Genomic DNA, 18,767 nt, shown 5'->3' with positions numbered 1-18,767 from the left:
GCATGATTTTGTAAACCCCTAACATACTTATTTTTATTCACTTTTTTCTTGTCCAAATAGTCCCAGTCATAGTAATCTTTTGCAACAGGGTCAATAATTTTAGCTTCTCTATTTGTGACTCTGCAATTTCCTTTCTTAGGCACAGTGACCAGAACTGTACATAAATTTTCAGTGTGATTGCACCAGAGATGTGTATAAGGGTAGGATGATATTGGCAGTATTATTTTGATTGCTTTCCTAATTATGCATACTCATAATATGGGATTTGCTTTTATTACAGAAATGACATTGGGATGACATTTTCACCAAACCCCAAGATCTTTATCTTGGTCAATCACCACTAGCTCAGAGGCCAGTTTGAAAATCAAGAACTTTAATGAGGGAAATTAGAGTCCTTGGCGGGCCTCTCAACAGTTATCGCCTGGATTGCACGCTGTACATAATGCACACAGTTCTCCCACCACAATAAGATCTATTGTATTGCTTTTTCAATTAGCCTAATCATTTCAAAACTGTCATCTCAGAGGGGATATGTTGGCGACATACAGGTATGTGAGGGGATGTCACACAGAGATGGGTAGAGACCTGTTCTCCCCTGCAGAGGAAGGCAGAACGCACTCCAACGGAGCAAAGCTCAGGGAGCCAAGGTTCCATTTGGATGCCAGGAAGCACTTCCTGATAGTCAGGACCCCGAGGGTGTGGAGTGGGCTTCCACGAGAGGTCGTTGAGGCCCCATCGGTGCAGGTGTTCAAGGATAGGCTGGACATCCACATGGTGGGCATGTCGTGAGTGGAGCAGGCTGGAGCCGGGGGTCAGACTAGATGGCCCGGGAGGCCCCTTCTGGTTCGCGCTGTTTCTATGTTTACATGTAAATTAGCATATGCAATTGAAATTGATCTTCTGATACATTTCTTCTTTTTAATGTGTGTTTGGAGTAATATTTGTATGAGTATATTGTGGTTTATTTTGTCCAGGAGACCACCCACTTCATTCAAGTCCAAAATTAGATATTGGTCATATCTATGCAAATGTCTTAATATAGTTCCCCCCACCCACCCACAGTGCTTTTGCTAACATTTCTCTCTCTGCCTTGCAGCTAAGGACAACCACAAAAGATGAGAGGAGTACATTTGTTCCCTGTTTATTTTTTCATCCGGAAAATGGTACTTAATGATAAGTAAGCAAGTAGCAAACTACCTATATGTGTTATACTTATTAATTAAAATGTAGGTCCCCCTTTATTTTATTCTTTACTCCAAAGCAAGCATGCACATTCCCTGACCCAGATCAGGAGCACTGCAGATGAGAAGAGTAGATTTACTGCTCCAGCCTCAATCTGCTTGCCCTGTTTGCACACAGCAAGGTAGTTTTTAAAAAGCAAAAATGTTTCGACAGGCACCACTGTTCACAAATGGGGATGGTTGTTTGGTAGCTGACTGGACATGCTTTTAGAATTGCGAACACATAACCAGCTGAAAATCTCATGAAACGGCATCTTTGGAAATCCAAAACATGATGAGTTGTCACAACAGGAGTGTTCATTTCTAACAACAACAACATGCATGGCTGGTTTTAAGCCTCACTATAGCCTGCTTATGGCGTCTGACGTGGCATAGTAACAATTCACAATACTTTTTCAGAGCTATGACAAACATCTAAAGAATGACCTACGGCCAAGTGTGCATGTTCAAGAATGGAAAGAAGGAAGAGAGAGGCAAAAGTTCTGTGACATTTTCCATGTAAACAGAGCAGTTAGGATAGTCAATAAAAACACAAACAGTGATTCCTTAAGCAACAGGTCTACACTCATGAACATCAAACAGTCTAGGGCTGGGATCCCATCCCTTTCGGACCCATCGATTCATTTGGGAATTTGAGAAACTGCTCTGAGTACCAGTACAAAGATGTTTATTCATGGATCTCTCTGCTTTGGCATCTGTCATGCCTATGGGTTTTATGTTGCATCTGATTTTTTTTTTAAATGGTTTCATGTTTGTTTGCCACTGCAACATTGCTTTAATAAGGGGTTTGTCTGATTCCATTAATTGCTGGAACTGTAATAAAATGAATGCTTCTTTAAAACGTGTGTTTTAGCAAAATGCAGTAGTTGTTGCTTTTATTGCAGAGATAAATCTTGTATAGGAAAAATATTTCATATTTATTTATTTAATCTATTAGACTTCTATTTGCAGTGATAATCCCATAATGTTCACTGATGCACACACTCTTTCATTTTTTACATCCATTGAAATGGAAAGGAAAACAAATTCTCTATACCCTCATGACAGCTGAATATTAGGACAATAGAAGGATAGCATTTGCTTCCTGTAATGCAAGGGACTAAAGACCTTGCACTGCTTTGATATATGAATGGGTGGCATATAGGAACAAACTTAAAATGAACACTTATTTGGATATTTGGCCCACTTTTGCCGAAACCTTTGTATAACTGCTAGAGAGCTGTATGCGTTTCCTGCAAATATATGTATGCATATAGAAATAAATAAATAAATAAATAAATAAGCGCACGCGCGCGCACACACACACACACACACACACACACACACACTTTGGGTGCCTTTAAGCACAACTTTGGGGACTTCCTGGTAGCCACAGTTGGAGGCACCTGTGGATGCCACTTTGGGAACCCCTTCTCTCAGATCATCTTACGGACTTTCTGCTTAAAGTAAGTTGTCCTTCTACTTAATAATAATGGCAATAGTCACAGTGATGCTATTTTAATTACCGTAAGTATAAATAAGAGTTTTTGAAAGCAATCACTCCTGAGATTTCTTTCTCTGAAAGAAAAACAGTAGAGCATGGTATCTTACAAGAGGTCGCATACAGTTTTCAGACCCCAGGTTTTCCCACAACAGCTCAACAAACAAATTTAGAAGTGCCATTAACACTTCTAAATTAAGTATCAAATGATACAAGGGCAAGGAAACCATAGAGCAGAATTCTGCAATGCATCTAAGGCCTTATGAAAAAGGGTTTTGCTTTGTTTTGCAAACAAATCTTATAAAAACCTGCATGGAGGAGACTTGGCTGGCTTTCCTAAACAGAGAGCTTCACAGATTCAGGACATGTCCTTACCTGGATTTGCTCTCTGGAAGGAAAGATTTAATCATTTATTCAAAGCATGCTGACCCGGCTCTTCCACTGCAACACACTTCTACTCCAAAATCATTTTGGAAGGAGGCTTATGGTAGTTTTGTAATATTTAGGTTTATGTACAAATATACAAATTGAATCTAAGTGCAGTCACACAGAATAGCACTCTTACAAACAGCAGATCCACTTTCTCAGACTTTATGTTAACCTAATTCTAGCTGCTATGTCCTTTGCTTGTTTGTTTACTCTAGAGTAGGCACAGTGGGCCTAATGTGGCATTCAAAAGCCCCCTCCCCCTGACACACACTAGGGGATTGATCTGAATCAGGGCAGCAACACATACTCTACAGTAAAGATGAAATGAAAGGCAAAGAAAGGAAAAGACATCATTTCCAGACAGGTATTTAAAGTAATGTCTGTTTTGGCCAGGATGCCAAAGGCACTGCAGTCCTTTGAGAGGCTTTTAATTTCCTGGAGCTCAGGCTTCATTGGTTGCCTCTTTCTCACTCTGCCTCCTGTTCTATCTGTTATTTCTCTCTTGCTAACTTCTGTTGCTCTTTCCTCAAGCAGATCCGGCCAACAGAAACCTAGGCGGGGGAGGGGGGGGAGGCATGGATACCACTGTGTCCTCAGGCACCTGCGGAAGCATTATCAAGAGTTTGCAGAAGATACATGGAGAAAGAAGAGAGAATGGAAATGTGCTTTGAAAAGGCAGTGGACTTATTAAAAAATTTTGGGTGCTTGAGAATATTTTCTGTATTTTCTGATATCCTCAGTATCTTTCCCCCTTGTTGGCTTTCAGACTCAGCCACTGTCCATCACCCATCCCACTTTGCCTTCTTTGATCAAAATTCCAGGCTAGCTTGCAGCAGTGAATCAGATAGTAATCATACAGACAAAATTAAACACTTCATTAAAATGGTGTGACACCAAAACATTCTGCATGAGAACTGAATTTCAGGGCTGGGGACGTTATAAAAGGGATGCAATTTTTTAAAAAATTATATACAGTATTATAAATGTATTTTCTCCCCAGGGACAGAAACATAGAAATAGAGCGAGCCAGAAGGGGCCTCCCGGGCTATCTAGTCTGACCCCCAGCTTCAGCCAGCTCCGCTCACGACATGCCCACCATGTGCATGTCCAGTCTATCTTCGAACACCCTCACTGATGGGGCCTCAACGACATCTCGTTGAAGCCCATTCCACACCCTCGGGGTCCTAACTGTCAGGAAGTGCTTCCTGGCATCTAAATGGAACCTTGGTTCCGTTGGAGCGCATCCTGCCTTCCTCTGCAGGGGAGAACAGGTCTCTACCCATCTCCATGTGACATCCCCTCACATACCTGTATGTCGCCAACAGATCCCCTCTGAGTCTCCTATTCTCCAGGCTGAAGAGACCAGTTTCCTCAGTCTCGCCTCATACGGCATCCCCTGCAAACCAGCCATCAACCTTGTAGCGTTACGCTGCACTGATTCTAACCTGGCTATATCCTTTCTGTAATGAAGGGCCCAAAACTAAGCACAATACTCCAGTTGCGGGCGCACCAGACTCATATAGAGTGGTAGTAATACCTCGATCTAGAAGCCACACTTCTGGCTATGCAACCAAGGGTGGCATTCGCCCTCTTCACCACTGCATCACACTGCTGACTCATGATAAGAGAGCTCCTTGTGAGATTACTTACTCAGGCACAATAACTTGCCCAGTCTTGGCTACCAATGCACATTAACTGGTGCGAGACAGCATACATACATGTTTCCGCCGCGTGCAGCGAAATGTCTTTGCCTCTTTCTACTAAAAACTGTATCAAACACACCACCCACAGACAGAAGAAAACATGCCACTTCATAGGAATTATCTTTAGAGTAAGAGCTAAAAAAAGAAAAAAGAAAGTTCGCCCTTTGCCTTTGGACAAAGCTCATCCGTTATCTATTGTACTTCATAGATGTACACCACTGCGCTCATCTGAACCATAAATCAGGCATGATTTTTGTATGAGGCAGGACAGAAGCTTCGTTGACGAGGCCATTTCTCAGACTGTAGTGCCTGCATCCACTACAACACCAACTGTCCACTTAACTCAGTTCAGCAGACGGCTGAGCCAATCATTCACAGCTGCTACTATCTGTCACCTAAAGCCAGAGCACCCTGTGTTAACTCTGAGGGAAAAAAATCCAGCATAAACACTGCTGCAAACAAGAGCCTCCATACTGACAACACGTTCCTAAGCACGCTTACTTTGAAGCAAGCCTCTGTGCATTCAACAGTATTTACTGTCTGCAGCTACAGAGAACTAAGGTGTATTCAACTTTAGCTTTTCCTAACAAGTATTAAACAGAAAACGCTGGTGGCATTTCTCCTGGAAATGTGTAGAATGCCAGGGAGACATATGTGAAATCTAGTGAAAGATGAAAGGTTCTAGGACTCCACAGTTAACAACAGTGACAGAAGCAAATGTACTTTGGTTTATGTTCTTTGATCTTGTAGAAACCACCCTGCAAGAAATAAGCTCCTGTTCATTACATATGACAAGCTTACATGCAAGACAAATTCATAGTTTAAGAGCGTGTCTGGCATGTTGCACTTTATTTTAATAATACTATAAATTCCTCAGGGGGTAGGAGTTCTAAACTTGGAAACATCATAGAATGCTTGGGTTTTTTTACATTTGGTTTGCTATTTTTATAAACAAAACACATTTATGTTTGCATGGAATTAGAAGCCTGTAATATTTGCTTTGATGGTCCAAGGTGGGGGTGGGGGAGGAATAACTCAGTCATAGATCTCCAGTAATGTAGTAAGTGTTATCATAAGTACCAGTCTTGTGCCAGTTAAAGAGTTGGGACAAGACTGGTCACATGGGTTCAAGACCCCATTCAGCCATAAAGAAAACTGGGAAACTCTGGGCCACTTTCTGACTCTCAACCAAACCTTCCTCACAGCGTTCTGGTGAGGATAAAAGTAAAAGGAGACAGTTCCTGTATGCTTCCTTTGGCTCCTTGGAAGAAAAGATGGAACTTTGGCACATCAAGCAAGACTCATCAGAGAAGACAATCATGTGAGGGAAAGTCCAAAGCAGCAGAGAAAATCAACTAAGAGTGGGATCAGTTCCAGAAAGGAAGTCGCAGTCTTGAGTTTGCAAGAGGTGAGCAGAGCTGTGAAGGACAGGACATTTTGGAGGGCACTCGTTCGTAGGGTCACCACCGTAATTTGAAGACAACAGCAATATAACGAATAATAACTAGCAACCTCAAGAAGGAGCTGGCTCATTGGAGGGAATAATGATAGCAATACTCAGCCAGTGCCAGGTCTATGTCTGGGGTGGGGAGGGTGGCTGGGACAAGAGGCCCTCAATAGGCTTCTCCTCACCTCCTTTGATTTCTGACTCTGCTGCCAGTTCACTTGCCCTCTACGTGTGGTTCTCCTCAATACAACTGCTTAGAAGGAGAGCACAAGGCAAGTGAAGGAAGCTGCTGCTGCTGCTATTGCTTCTGGCTCAAATGCTCAGAGAGGGCAGGCAATGACATCAGGAAGCTGGCGCAGCAGGAAGAGCCTCTTCTGGCTGGTGGTGGGGCCCCTGCAAGAGCTCGTGGCAACTGCTTGGCAATGCCTGTTCTGGATGCTGGCTTTGCACCTCGCATTTCTTTGGAGACTTTTGAATGGTCCGAGAAGCTCACAAATATAATGTCAACAATCCTCACAGCAAGCCTGTAAAGTAGGTGAGTGTTGTTCTTCCCACATTGAGGATGAGCAGCTGAGCTTGAGAAATATGTTCGTTTTGGAGCACAGTTGAGGCTGAATGAATGCATGGCTGTGGAGTTTAGGATCACACCCACTGACTCTCCATGTGTTCATCTGAGCCTGTGCAAAGAGCCTAACATGTACAAATACTATATGCATCACCTCTGATCACACACGGCACCCCTGCAGGGATAAAGAGGCTCTGTGCACACAGTTCATGCAGATGTAGACCCTGAACACAGATTGTAAGAAACATGTGAAGGTCTGGGGTTGTGCCAACAGGTCTAATTGGCCCCTTTGTGCCTCTGCACATTAATTCCTTATGGATGCTTTCCCTTCATGGGTTCATCCGGATCTACTGAAGGATGATGCGAGTTACAGCCCAGCACATCTAAAGGACACTAGTTAGGATCTGCCACATTATGGATCGCTGCATGAGAAGTGCTATTTTGGGTTGCTGAAGACCACTTCATTTGTCTATGACAGAGGCAAGATCTGGGTCAACAGGGACTTTCCTAGTTCAGTCTATTAGTCACAAACACCACGCATGCTCTTGGCCTTCTTTTTGCCAGCTTGAGGATACAGTGGAATGTTGCATTGAGCAACTAGATGCTAAAACTTACAATGATGGGGAGGTTTGATGTGTATGAATGAATCATTTTATGAACTCAGTGTAATGAAAAGAACCATAAACTCATGAAGGGAAGCACATCATTTTGTGAAAATGAAGCAATGCACGCTTCAATAATGGGCATTCATTGGTAATTGATATATATACCTCAGGCATGAAAGTGAGTCTAAGTGCCTAATATAGCTGATCTTACTTCAGTTTCAGTCCCGGGGGTGCCAATATTGACATAATTCTCACTTTTTACACTGTTCCCACTGCTACACATTTTTCCATTCAAACATCAAGAACCCTTGGAGGTACTCAGCTGGGAGGAATGAGTCAAGTTATCACTCCCATTGCAAGGAAGATTTGCTTTTAACTGGTTTGTTACAACAGTAAAAAATTAATCCCAACGGGAATAACATAAAATTATGTTATTTTATTTGGGTAATCAGTATGAAGCAAATCAAAGGTCCTGGTTTGTGGCCAGGAAAAAAAACACCATTCATGTGGTGTCCATATGTAGAATGTAAACATAAGCTTTGGCCTCACCTCAATACCTTCTTAACCATACCCCTTGGATGTCCCTGCATTGCTGCATACATCTAGACAGGAAAATCTGCACGTGAGTAGCAGTTCCTGTGCAGACCTTCTCTGTACTGATATCTGCACCAGAGGCCATTTTCTACATATGCCCATTTTAACTCATGAAGAAAGAGAACCAGACGACTTGGTAATATCCATTGAGGCCACTACACTCTTGCTGACTCTGTTGTGCAAAATGGACCCACTTTTTGCACTGTTTGTGCAACAGAGATTTAGTGCTTCATACAGTAAGCTCTAAAATGCTTCTTTCTAGATTGGGGCAGCTCGGGGGAGCCCCTTTATGTGAGCCCATTCCAGAAACTAGCATTTCCACTTATTTTTGGTTCCTATCCATAATGCTAAATCCCCATGGAACAAGCTGTGGATCCTGCAGACACTTGAGTAGCTTAGGATAATGCACATTATGTACATGTATGTTAATGTTGGGAATTACATGAGTTGAGCTGGCTGGAGCCGGGGGTGAGACTAGATGGCCTAGGAGACCCCTTCTGACTCACTTTGTTTCTATGTAAGCAGATCTATCTGTCTATTTTACTAAGAAGCTATCAACGAACAAACCAAAGATCTTCTGTTTTCATCAGAATTACAAAAGAGATTAAAGAGAATATAAACAGTTGCTGTTCAGACATGAACACAAGGCAGATGGCAGGAGAAAAAATAATGAACTGTGAGAAGAAACACTGAAAATGTGTCTGTGTCATAACTGGTCTATTACTGTTACTTTCCAAAGGCAAACCATCCTGCAGTTGGGCAAAGAGTCTCCTCCAAGACTTCCTTTACTACTAAATTCAACAGAACTAGACAGGAATTCCACTGGATGTCAGCTGCCCCTGGAGGAAACATGCCAAGTTGGTGGAATGAGAGGTATTTCCGGGTGAGGCAACTATGGCCTTGAAATAATGAGGTTTCAAATAACAAACAGAAAAGGAACATAGTAAAATGGTTCAGTATGAAATAGCGAACCATAATGTATATTCCAAGAAACATTAAGGTCACCAAGTTTCTAATCAATATTAATATAATTTTGATAGTAGCAAATATTCTGCAGTATGCTGAATAATACATGATACTATAGTCTTTACACTGTGCCATACTTCTCTATTCTTCAGGCCAGGTGTATTCAAGGAAAATTCAAATATGAATCATTTCCTAATTTTATCATTGTTACATTTTAAAAATATAAGATGTGAGATAAGTTCTCTTTGCTGGGCCTCAGGCCCAACAAAAGAGACATTCAGTGCTATTGGGGTACTGAGAGAAAGTTTAAATTTTTCTCTCTCTGCCATAGTTACAACAAAAATCTCCTCTCTGAAGATGCTGTTGACATTAAAGGGAAGGGAGATAAAGAGTTAAATCTTCTCGTGGCTCTCAAGGCTTTTCAGGCTGCCCTGTTGCTGCCATTCACACAATGAAAACCATGCATGCTAGTTACATTCACAGGACCAGTGCGCATAGGATTGCTATCTTAGTTCTGCTTTCCACAGTCTGGTGCCTTCCAGATGTTTTAGGTTACAAGTCCCCTGTCAGCATGGTCAGTACTCAGGGATGATGGGAGTTGCATCCAAAAACATCTGCGGAAGGCTGTGGAAGGCTGGATTAATACATTGAACTGAAATCCTGCAGAAGATTTGGGCTGCTAAAGAAGCAGTGCTTGTTAACTTACCTGGCTGATTAATAATGGTAAAGAATAAATACACATGTGGAGCAAACAGTGATTGTGTTGGAGCTGTACAATTTCTGATATGCACTACCTAGAATGATTCTATATAAGCTATAAGCATGCTGATATCGTGTCATTCCAGTGTAAGATAAAATAAAACCCTTATTTTACTGCAACCAGAACATTTTAAGTATCCTTTTTTAGAGATCTAATTTGAACTAAGTCTTGAGTCTTTTGGCTGTAATTTAGATGCAGTAATTCAGTAATACATTCAAAGAATCACACACCCCAATCTCTTTTTAAGGAAGAATGAGGCGGACTACACACTATAAGCAGACTTCCCAAACTGGTGCCCACTGGGTGTGCTGGGTTACAATTCCCATAATTGCAGCCAGCTAGAGGCCCAAACCTAGAGGCCAGAATGTTGCAATAAATGTACAACATCTATTTTAACAATACATGGAACTTTAAATAGCGGAGCAATATTTTTTTAAACCTTTCTATTATTTTTCACTCATAGATGAAAAATAGATAAAAAGCTGTTTGCACAAATCATCAGAGATCATGTCAAATACTTAACACGATGGACTATTTATTAAATCAGAATGAAAGAAAAAACTTGCATTTGACAATATCGTCTAAACTTAGAGTAATTAAGCAGCTAGTCTTTACTGAATTACAGAATGCAAACTGAAGTATTCTTCTAAACTAAAGTCAAAATCCATAGACATGAAATATGACCTCCTTTTAAAAGATATAGGACAAGAAAGCATTTCCATGAGGCTAAACTTTGAAAGCTGACATTCTCAGATCTTTGTCCAAAGCTCATGGTTTTTTAATTATTTCCCACTATACCATATCCTACCTTGTTTGGAAAGAAGAATTTTCATTCATCCATTTAGCAGAAAATTAACAGCCCCCTTTCTTCTTCTTCTTCTTGGCTAAAGCAGTTACTTTGAGTTAGCAATTCAGGAAACATGCCAATATAAAATCCAGACAAGTCACAGTCAGATCCATTTTCAGTTCTTCACCAACTGCTTTTGCTTTGCAAGAAATTAATGTCAAACAGAGCAAATTATTTTTTTAAATTCTGTTCCAGCACCAGCTTTTTCCTCAAATTAAATTTGTGTCTGTTTCTTCATCCTGAAGTTTCTGAGCAACCCTAATACTATAATGTTTTCTCAGTCATACAGATCTCTGACTGGTAATTCAGTAGACACTTGCCTCTTGAAATTAGTTGGGTTATTTTAGTCACTGACATACGTTCCAGTAGAATGTTAGCTGTGCTGCAAGATGGCAAAGGGGAATCTAATATAAGTCGGTCACTTGGTTACAGTATAAAGCTGGTAATAATGTTTCAAGTTTGGATTTTATTATGGGCACATAAATATGACATTTCTTCTCTCACCCTCTCTGCCACCATTTTTGATCTAGCTTGCAGTTCTACATACTCTGCTTTGGGAATAAGCCCAATGGAGTAAACATGCATAGGTTGCAATCCTCAACACACAGCCCTAAATTTCTACTGAAATCCTTGTAACTTACTCCTGTGCAAATGTGCATAACATTTGCCTACAAGTCTTTGAAACTTTCAGTGAAATGAAAGGTTTGCAGACTTAAGTCAGATAGAAATGTATTTCTGGACACAACAGATCATAAGAGTGGAACAGTTTGCTAACAGTGGATTTCTTCCCTAATGCAGTGACTCACACAACAGCAGACAAACATTAAAGGGACCCTTGAAATGCTTCACAGTATTGTGCTAAATTCTGAACAGAGGATAGAAGTGGGAGTTGAATATTGGTAAAGAGCTCCTCAACCAAGCAGCTCTCATACAGAGGAAATGGCACAGTACTTTGTGGGAGCTTCAATGGCAATACAACAAACTTCATTGTCATATAATTGTAGTCCTATTGTGTACATATAGATAAATTAATCATTGCATTATTTTCTATCATCCTAAATTCTCAAAATTGTGCTAAGGGTAATTTTGCATCTATAGATATTTTGGTTATAAAGTGTAAGTCTAACAGTTCTAAAGACAGGTCCATGGAAAAACCAGAGGCTCATTTCAGATTTAACATCAAATCATAGCTCTCCCTTCTCATACTTGTAGACTATCCTTCCTCCAATCTTCATATTCCAAAGGAGGAAATTTTAAGCTTCCAGTTATGAATTATAACAAATCACATTTCCTGTTTCATCTAAGTATTGATTATTGTTTGTTGAAAACCACGTTAGTTAGGGAACAATCCTCTGGCCCCTACACATTGTCTGAGAAGCCATGAGATAATTAGGATTCCCAGTTCTGAAATTAAAAGCAGCGATCTGGCCGAGAAGCTGGACATAGTAGCTCTGATCCCCCACCCTCCCCTCTTTCAAAGCCTGCATGACAAGAGCCACGCCAGCTCTTCTCCAGTCAGGAACCGTACTTGGTGAGGAGAGCACCGTATGGATGGGAAGAGATTGGAATGACCAGGATACAAGGCATCCCGAAGGCATTCCAGCCTTCTTCCCTTTCACTCTGCTGCTAGATGACTGAAAATGGTCAACTAGTGAAAACTCAGAGAGGGACACACGGGGAAGCAAGGACTGCCTCTAGGACAGTTCATGCTCTGTACTGGATGAGGACAAGCCTCCAAGTTCCCGCTCATCTCAACAGGATTGTGTCCTTAGTTAATAAGCCAGAATCTGTGGTTTTATATCTTGGCTTGTTACTTAATTGGTTTTTGCGAATTGCAGTTTCCTGTATTAGACTATAGTGGAAAACTGTGGCTTGGCAAAAATGGCAACCACACACACACACACACACACACACAGGGAAGGAAAGCAAGGTAGAAGTGTGTGAATTTGAGGTTTATGCAGCTAATGCATGCAATAACAGGCTAAACCAGACCTGTGATTTTAACATGTCCTGATAAAAATAAGTATGCAGCATATCACTGAATGTGTAATTCCAAAATCAAGAAGCAGCCATGGTTCCTGTTGAGCCTCCTATTCAAGCCTTGCATCGACCAGGTGGAAACCCTGCCTCACCTGTGGCCCCATATTCTTTACAGCCATTTGCAAGTCAGACATTAATTAAAATAGAGGGGGAGAAGTTCAGTATTCCCAACCATTTGGCCTTTCTGCTCATGCAGCTTTGATGTCTCTCATGCCCATCAATATTCTTTTCGGTGTTTTCAGTGGTCAACTACCCGCTAAGGAATGTGTATGATGTTTACTGTGGGAAATACTGTGTGGGACAGCCCTGCTATGGTGACTGATCTCCTACCCTTCCATAAGCTACTGAATTAGCAGCCAGATCAGAGCCATCACATTCCAGATCTTCATGCCCTTCTTCACATTTTCAGTGCCCCGATCCACATGGGGATCATGGGAAGCTGTCACAGGGCAACACGAGGATGTCTAGGCTTGCTCAACTATGTATACTCTTTCACATTTCACTGTCCAAGTGGCATCTTTGGGGTTTTGCGAACCCTCCCTTGCTGAGTCTACCTTCTCAGTGCCAGAGTCACTGGTTGATATTGCCCCTCCTCCTCCTCCTCCTCATTGTGATTTCTAGGTAGAGGCATTTCCAGTTCCTACTGCTCACCAGCACCACTGTCTGCACCAGAGTGAGAGGCAGGTGAACAAGCAGGTTGCAATGGCCAAGAGCATGGCTATGTCCAGGGAGCATTTGCCAGCAGGTGTCTCAGCAAACCAACCCTTGATGCCAATCCCACACCATGCCCTTCTAACCATAACCTAATATAAAGCAATGACGCTTAAGACAGAAAAAACTGGAGGAACTAGCTCATAATCCTAGAAACATTATGGAAGAATAACATGGGCTTCGGTGCAAACACCACAGAATCACAGGGTGCTGCCAAAAGCATGAGTGGTCACCCCAGGTCTGAAAATGGCACCAGCGATGTGTCCTCTAATGGGCCTTCTTCTACATGCGGGCCCACCCCAGTTGGCATGCTGTCAGTGGCGATGGAGGGAAGCAGCAGCCCTGAGACTGTATCCTGGGCAGCCACCCCATCCGTGATTTACACACAAAACAGCCAGAATAGCATAACTGTGAAGCACTGGGAGGAATCAAAATGGAGGCCTTTTAACATCCTACACTGCCCTGAAATGGCTCTGCATGGAGTGGGGCGTTGTGGCCGATGAATGCAGGAACAGCCACCAAATCAGCTGCAGAAGCATTCATGTGCGGTAACCTGAGATAATAAATAGCAGTGAAAAGCGTAGCTGGCGTTGCAAAGAGCAGACCACCTCACTTGCATATACTCATACCAGCCTACGCACATGTGTTTTGAAATCTGATATGTACAGCAGAAGTTTTGCTGTAATCTGTACTGGATTATATATTTGCAGCACCATCTTGGGAATGGGCATTTAATACGTTGTATTACAGCAAAAGTGTTGGCAATGAGCTGAGTCCCTTATCTGCAAAACAAATTTGAGCGGTTTATATTCCCTCTACTTTTCCTTAAATAGACTCTCTTAAATGGAGTTTTGACACGTGCCTCACTAAACATGATTTAAGAGGCTTTTTAAAAACAGACAACTCACTGTTTCAATGAAATATTGACAAAACAGAACTGACCTAAAATGAGCTCAGCTTTAGTGCCAAAGTGCATGTGATGTTGAATGCATTATAATAAACTTAAACCTATAAAGGTGCAGGTGTGCCCAATCAGATAAGGACCAACTTGCATGGGGAAAGTTGCATCTTCTTCCATCCCATGATGGCATCAAACCCTGGAGAGAAGATGGTTTCCCATAGTACCTGGCTTATGTTTTTGGACAAAATGGAGGCTCACTGTGGTGCAGGCAGAAAGCATTAACCATAGGCTCACACTAGGATCCTAATACTGGTGAGCTTTCCCCGCCCCCATTTTTTAAAAAGGCTTTGTGGTACTTCTAGCTCCACATTTAGAATCATTTGAAGTTTTGTCCTTAATGATCAATTGGAGAATTTCAAGCATTATCTTTTAGGCATGCACATGGTAGGCATGTCATGAACGGAGCCAGCTGGAGCCGGGGGTCAGACTAGATGGCCCAGGAGACCGCTTTTGACTCACTCAGTTTCTATGTTCCTATGTTTCTAAATCATATGCATGTTATAGAAATCCTGATACAGGTTACAGGAAGTCAGTTAGATGCAAACATGACTACTTGCACAATCTTGGATTAATTAATGAACTTAAAATGCATCTAAAAATGTTTTATTTAGTTTATCAAAATGAGCACCTTATGTGAGATGGCTTCACTTTATTATGTTGTTGTCATTGGTTGTTGTGAAATTGTGTCCAACCCATCACAACCACATGGACAACATTCCTCCAGTTTCTCCTGTCCTCCACCATTCTCCAGAGTCCTCTTAAGCTCACACGGACTGCTTCAGTGACTCCATCTAGCCACCTCATTCTCTGCCGTCCCCTTCTTCTTTTGCCATCTATTGTTCCCAGCATTAGGCTCTTCTCCAGGAAGTCCTTCCTTCTCATCAGGTGGCCAAAGTATTTGAGTTTCATCTTCAGGATCTGGCCTCCTAAAGAGCAGTCAGAGTTGATTGCCTCTAAGACTGACTGGTTTGATCTCCTTGTATTCCAAGGGACTTGCAGAGAAGTCTTCTCCAGCATCAAAGTTCATAGGCCTCAATTCTTTGGCACTCAGCCTTCCTTATGGTCCAGCTTTCACAGTCATACATTGCAACTGGGAAAACCATAGCCTTAACTATATGCACTTTTGTAGGCAGGATGATGTCTCTGCTTTTTAGTATGCTGTCTAGATTTGATCATAGCTTTCCTCCCCAGGAGCAAGCGTCTTTTAATTTCTTGACTTCAGTCACCATCTGTGGTGATCTTTGAACCCAGGAAAATAAAATCTGTCACTACCTCCATTTCTTCCTCATCTATTTGCCAGGAAGTGATAGGACCGGATGCCATGATCTTAGTAGTCTTAATGTTGAGTTTCAAGCCAGCTTTTGCACTCTTCTCCTTCACCCACATCAAGAGGCTCTTTAGTTCCTCTTCACTTTCTGCCATGAGAGTGGTATCATCTGCATATCTGAGATTGTTGATATTTCTCCCAGCAATCTTAATTCCAACTTGTGATTCTTCTAGCCTGGCCTTTCTCATGCTGTGCTTATATACAGGCAGGGTGACAATATACAGCCTTGCTGAACTCCTTTCCCAATTTTGAACCAATCAGTGGTTCCATGTCCAGTTCACACTGTTGCTTCTTGACTCGCATACAGGTTTCTCAAGAGACAAATAAGATGGTCTGGTACTCCCATCTCTTTAAGAACTTGCCACAATTTGTTGTGATCCACACAATCAAAGGCTTTAGCATAGTCAATGAAGCAGAAGTAGATGTTTTTCTGGAACTCCCTAGCTTTCTCCATGATCCTTCCTAAGGCCCATTTGACTTCACATTCCAGGATGTATGGCGCGAGGTCAGTGACCACACCATCGTGGTTATCAGAGACATTAAGATCTTTCTTGTATAGTTCTTCTGTGTAATCTTGCCACCTCTTCTTAATCTCTTCTGCCTCTGTTAGGTCCCTGCCATTTTGGTCCTTTATCATGCCCATCTTTGCATGAAACATTCCCTTCATGTCTCCAATTTTCTTGAAGAGATCTCTGGTCCTCCCTATTCTACTTTTTTCTTCTATTTCTTTGCACTGTTCATTTAAGAAGGCATTCTTATCTCTTCTAGCTATTGTCTGGAATTCTGCATTTAATTGGGTGTATCTTTCCTTTTCTCTTTGCCTTTCGCCTCCTTTCTTTCCTCAGTTATTTGTAAAGCTTCCTCACACAGCCATTTTGCTTTCTTGCATTTCTTTTCTTTGGGATGGTTTTAGTTGCTACCTCTTGTGTAATGTTGCAAATCTCCATCCATAATTCTCCGGGCACTCTGTCTATCAGATCGAATACCTTAAATCTGTCAGCTCTACTGTATATTCATCAGAAATATGATTTAGGTCATACCTGAGCGGCCTAGTGCTTTTCCCTACTTTCTTCAATTTAAGCCTAAATTTTGCAACCAGAAGCTCATGATCTGAGCCACAGTCAGCTCCTGGTCTTGTTTTTACTGACTGTATAGAGCTTCTCCATCTTTGGCTGCAGAGCACATAGTCAATCTGATTTCTGTGTTGACCGCCTGGTGATGTCCATGTGTAGAGTCGTCTCTTGGGTTGTTGGAAAAGAGTGTTTGCTATGACCAGCGTGTTCTCCTGACAAAATGCTGCCAGCCTTTGCCATACTTCATTTTGTACACCAAGGCCAAGCTTGCCTGTTATTCTGGTTATCTTTTGGCTTCCTACTTTAGCATTCCAGTCCCCCATGATCACAAGGACATCATTTTTGGTGTTATTTCTAGAAGGTGTTGTAGGCCTTCATAGAACTGGTCACTTTCAGCCTCTTCAGCATCAGTGGTTTGGGCACAGACTTGGACTACTGTGTTGTTGAATGGTTTGCCTTGGATTTGAACTGAGATCATTCTGTCATTTTGAAGATTGTATCCCAGTACTGCTACTCCATTTCTTCTGAGGGATTCTTGCCTGCAGTAGTGTACCTGATGGTCATCTGAATTAAATTCACCCATTTCCATCCATTTTAGTTCACTGATTCCTAAGATGTCGATGTTTAGTCTTGTCATCTTTTGTTTGACCACATCCAGCTTGCCTTGATTCGTGGATCTTACATTCCAGGTTCCTATGGAGTATAGATCTTTGCAGCATCGGACTCTCATTTCACCACCAGATACATCCACAACTGAGTGTCCTTTCAGCTTTGACCCAGTCACTTCATTCTTTCTGGCGCTACTAGTACTAGCCCTCCGCTCTTCCCCAGTAGCATATTGGACACCTTCCGACCTGAGGGGCTCATTTTCCGGCATCATATCTTTTTGCCTTTTGGTACTGTCCATTGAGTTTTCATGGCAAATATACTGGAGTGGGTTGCCATTTCCTTCTCCAGTGGATCACCTTTTATCAGAGATTTCTGCTATGACCTGTCCTTCTTGGGTACCCCTGCGTGGCATAGCTCACAGCTTCATTGAGTTACACAAGCCCCTTTGCCACAGCAAGGCAGTGATCCATGAAGGGGCTTTATTAATATAGCTTATTATTATTATTATTAAAGCTCAATATTATAATGAGGACCACCAACTTGGACAGCTTTGAAGAGGCATAGAATAATTCATGGAAGGTTGGGCTATCAGCAGCAACTTATCCTGATAGCTAAATGCTTCCTCCAAGATAAGAGGTCCCATGCTGGGGAAACTACAGTGGAAGAGAAGGCTATGACCTCACGTCCTACTGGTGGCCACTGTGGACCAGACAGGCTTTTGGTCTTATCCAGCAGGGCTCTTCTTACATTCTCATAATGCTCAAACTGTATTATGTGATCTGATATTGCATGGGGTTACTATCACTGATAACATACTTACCAGTCAGGCAAATTAAAATTCCACTTACAAATACCTCCTGCCTATTTTTAGAGCTAAATGACCTGATTAATACTAGGTTCACCCAGTGACTTGACTTCTTTCTCTACACACACACACACACACACACACACGCGCGCGCGTGTGTGTGTGTGTGTGTGTGTGTGTGTGTGTATGTGTGTGAGAAAAAGTTTCCATCATGACATCTAAAGTGTAGTCCAATTTGATTATTATTTTTGTTGCCACAAGAAATACAAAGTACCTTGCAGGATTCATAATCAAACTGAATCCTGGTTGTTTTTGTCTTTTGGTTTGGTAAAGGAAATAATAATATTATTGCTAAGAAATTTCATTATTGCTATTTAAATTTCATTTGCAGCTGATCATTTTTAATTGCTTGCGCATTATCTACTTTCTGCCTTCTTTTGCCATTTCCACCCCCAAGCAGAACACTACGAGGAAGACACAAATGAGAACCCTCAAGTATAAATAGTTGAAGCAGGACTATTCAGAATTGTTATAGCTGTGCTTATTTTTTATTTTTTGAAAGAGATTCATAAAAAACAGATCACGGAACAGATTTCATCTGCAG

General features: G+C 41.7%; 1 protein-coding gene across 2 annotated transcripts in view; it reads right to left on the bottom strand.

Moving 5' to 3' along the window:
• AKAP6 (A-kinase anchoring protein 6) overlaps positions 1-18,767 on the bottom strand; it is a 232,942-nt gene that overhangs the window by 190,969 nt on the left and 23,206 nt on the right. The gene's annotated exons all lie outside the window — the stretch shown is intronic.

This window comes from Varanus komodoensis, unplaced genomic scaffold, assembly GCF_004798865.1.
Source record: "Varanus komodoensis strain SLA01 unplaced genomic scaffold, ASM479886v1 scaffold3, whole genome shotgun sequence".
Classification (NCBI taxonomy): domain Eukaryota; kingdom Metazoa; phylum Chordata; class Lepidosauria; order Squamata; family Varanidae; genus Varanus; species Varanus komodoensis.
Note: the sequence above shows the minus strand (reverse complement) of the source record. Positions and strands in the feature narration are given on the sequence as shown.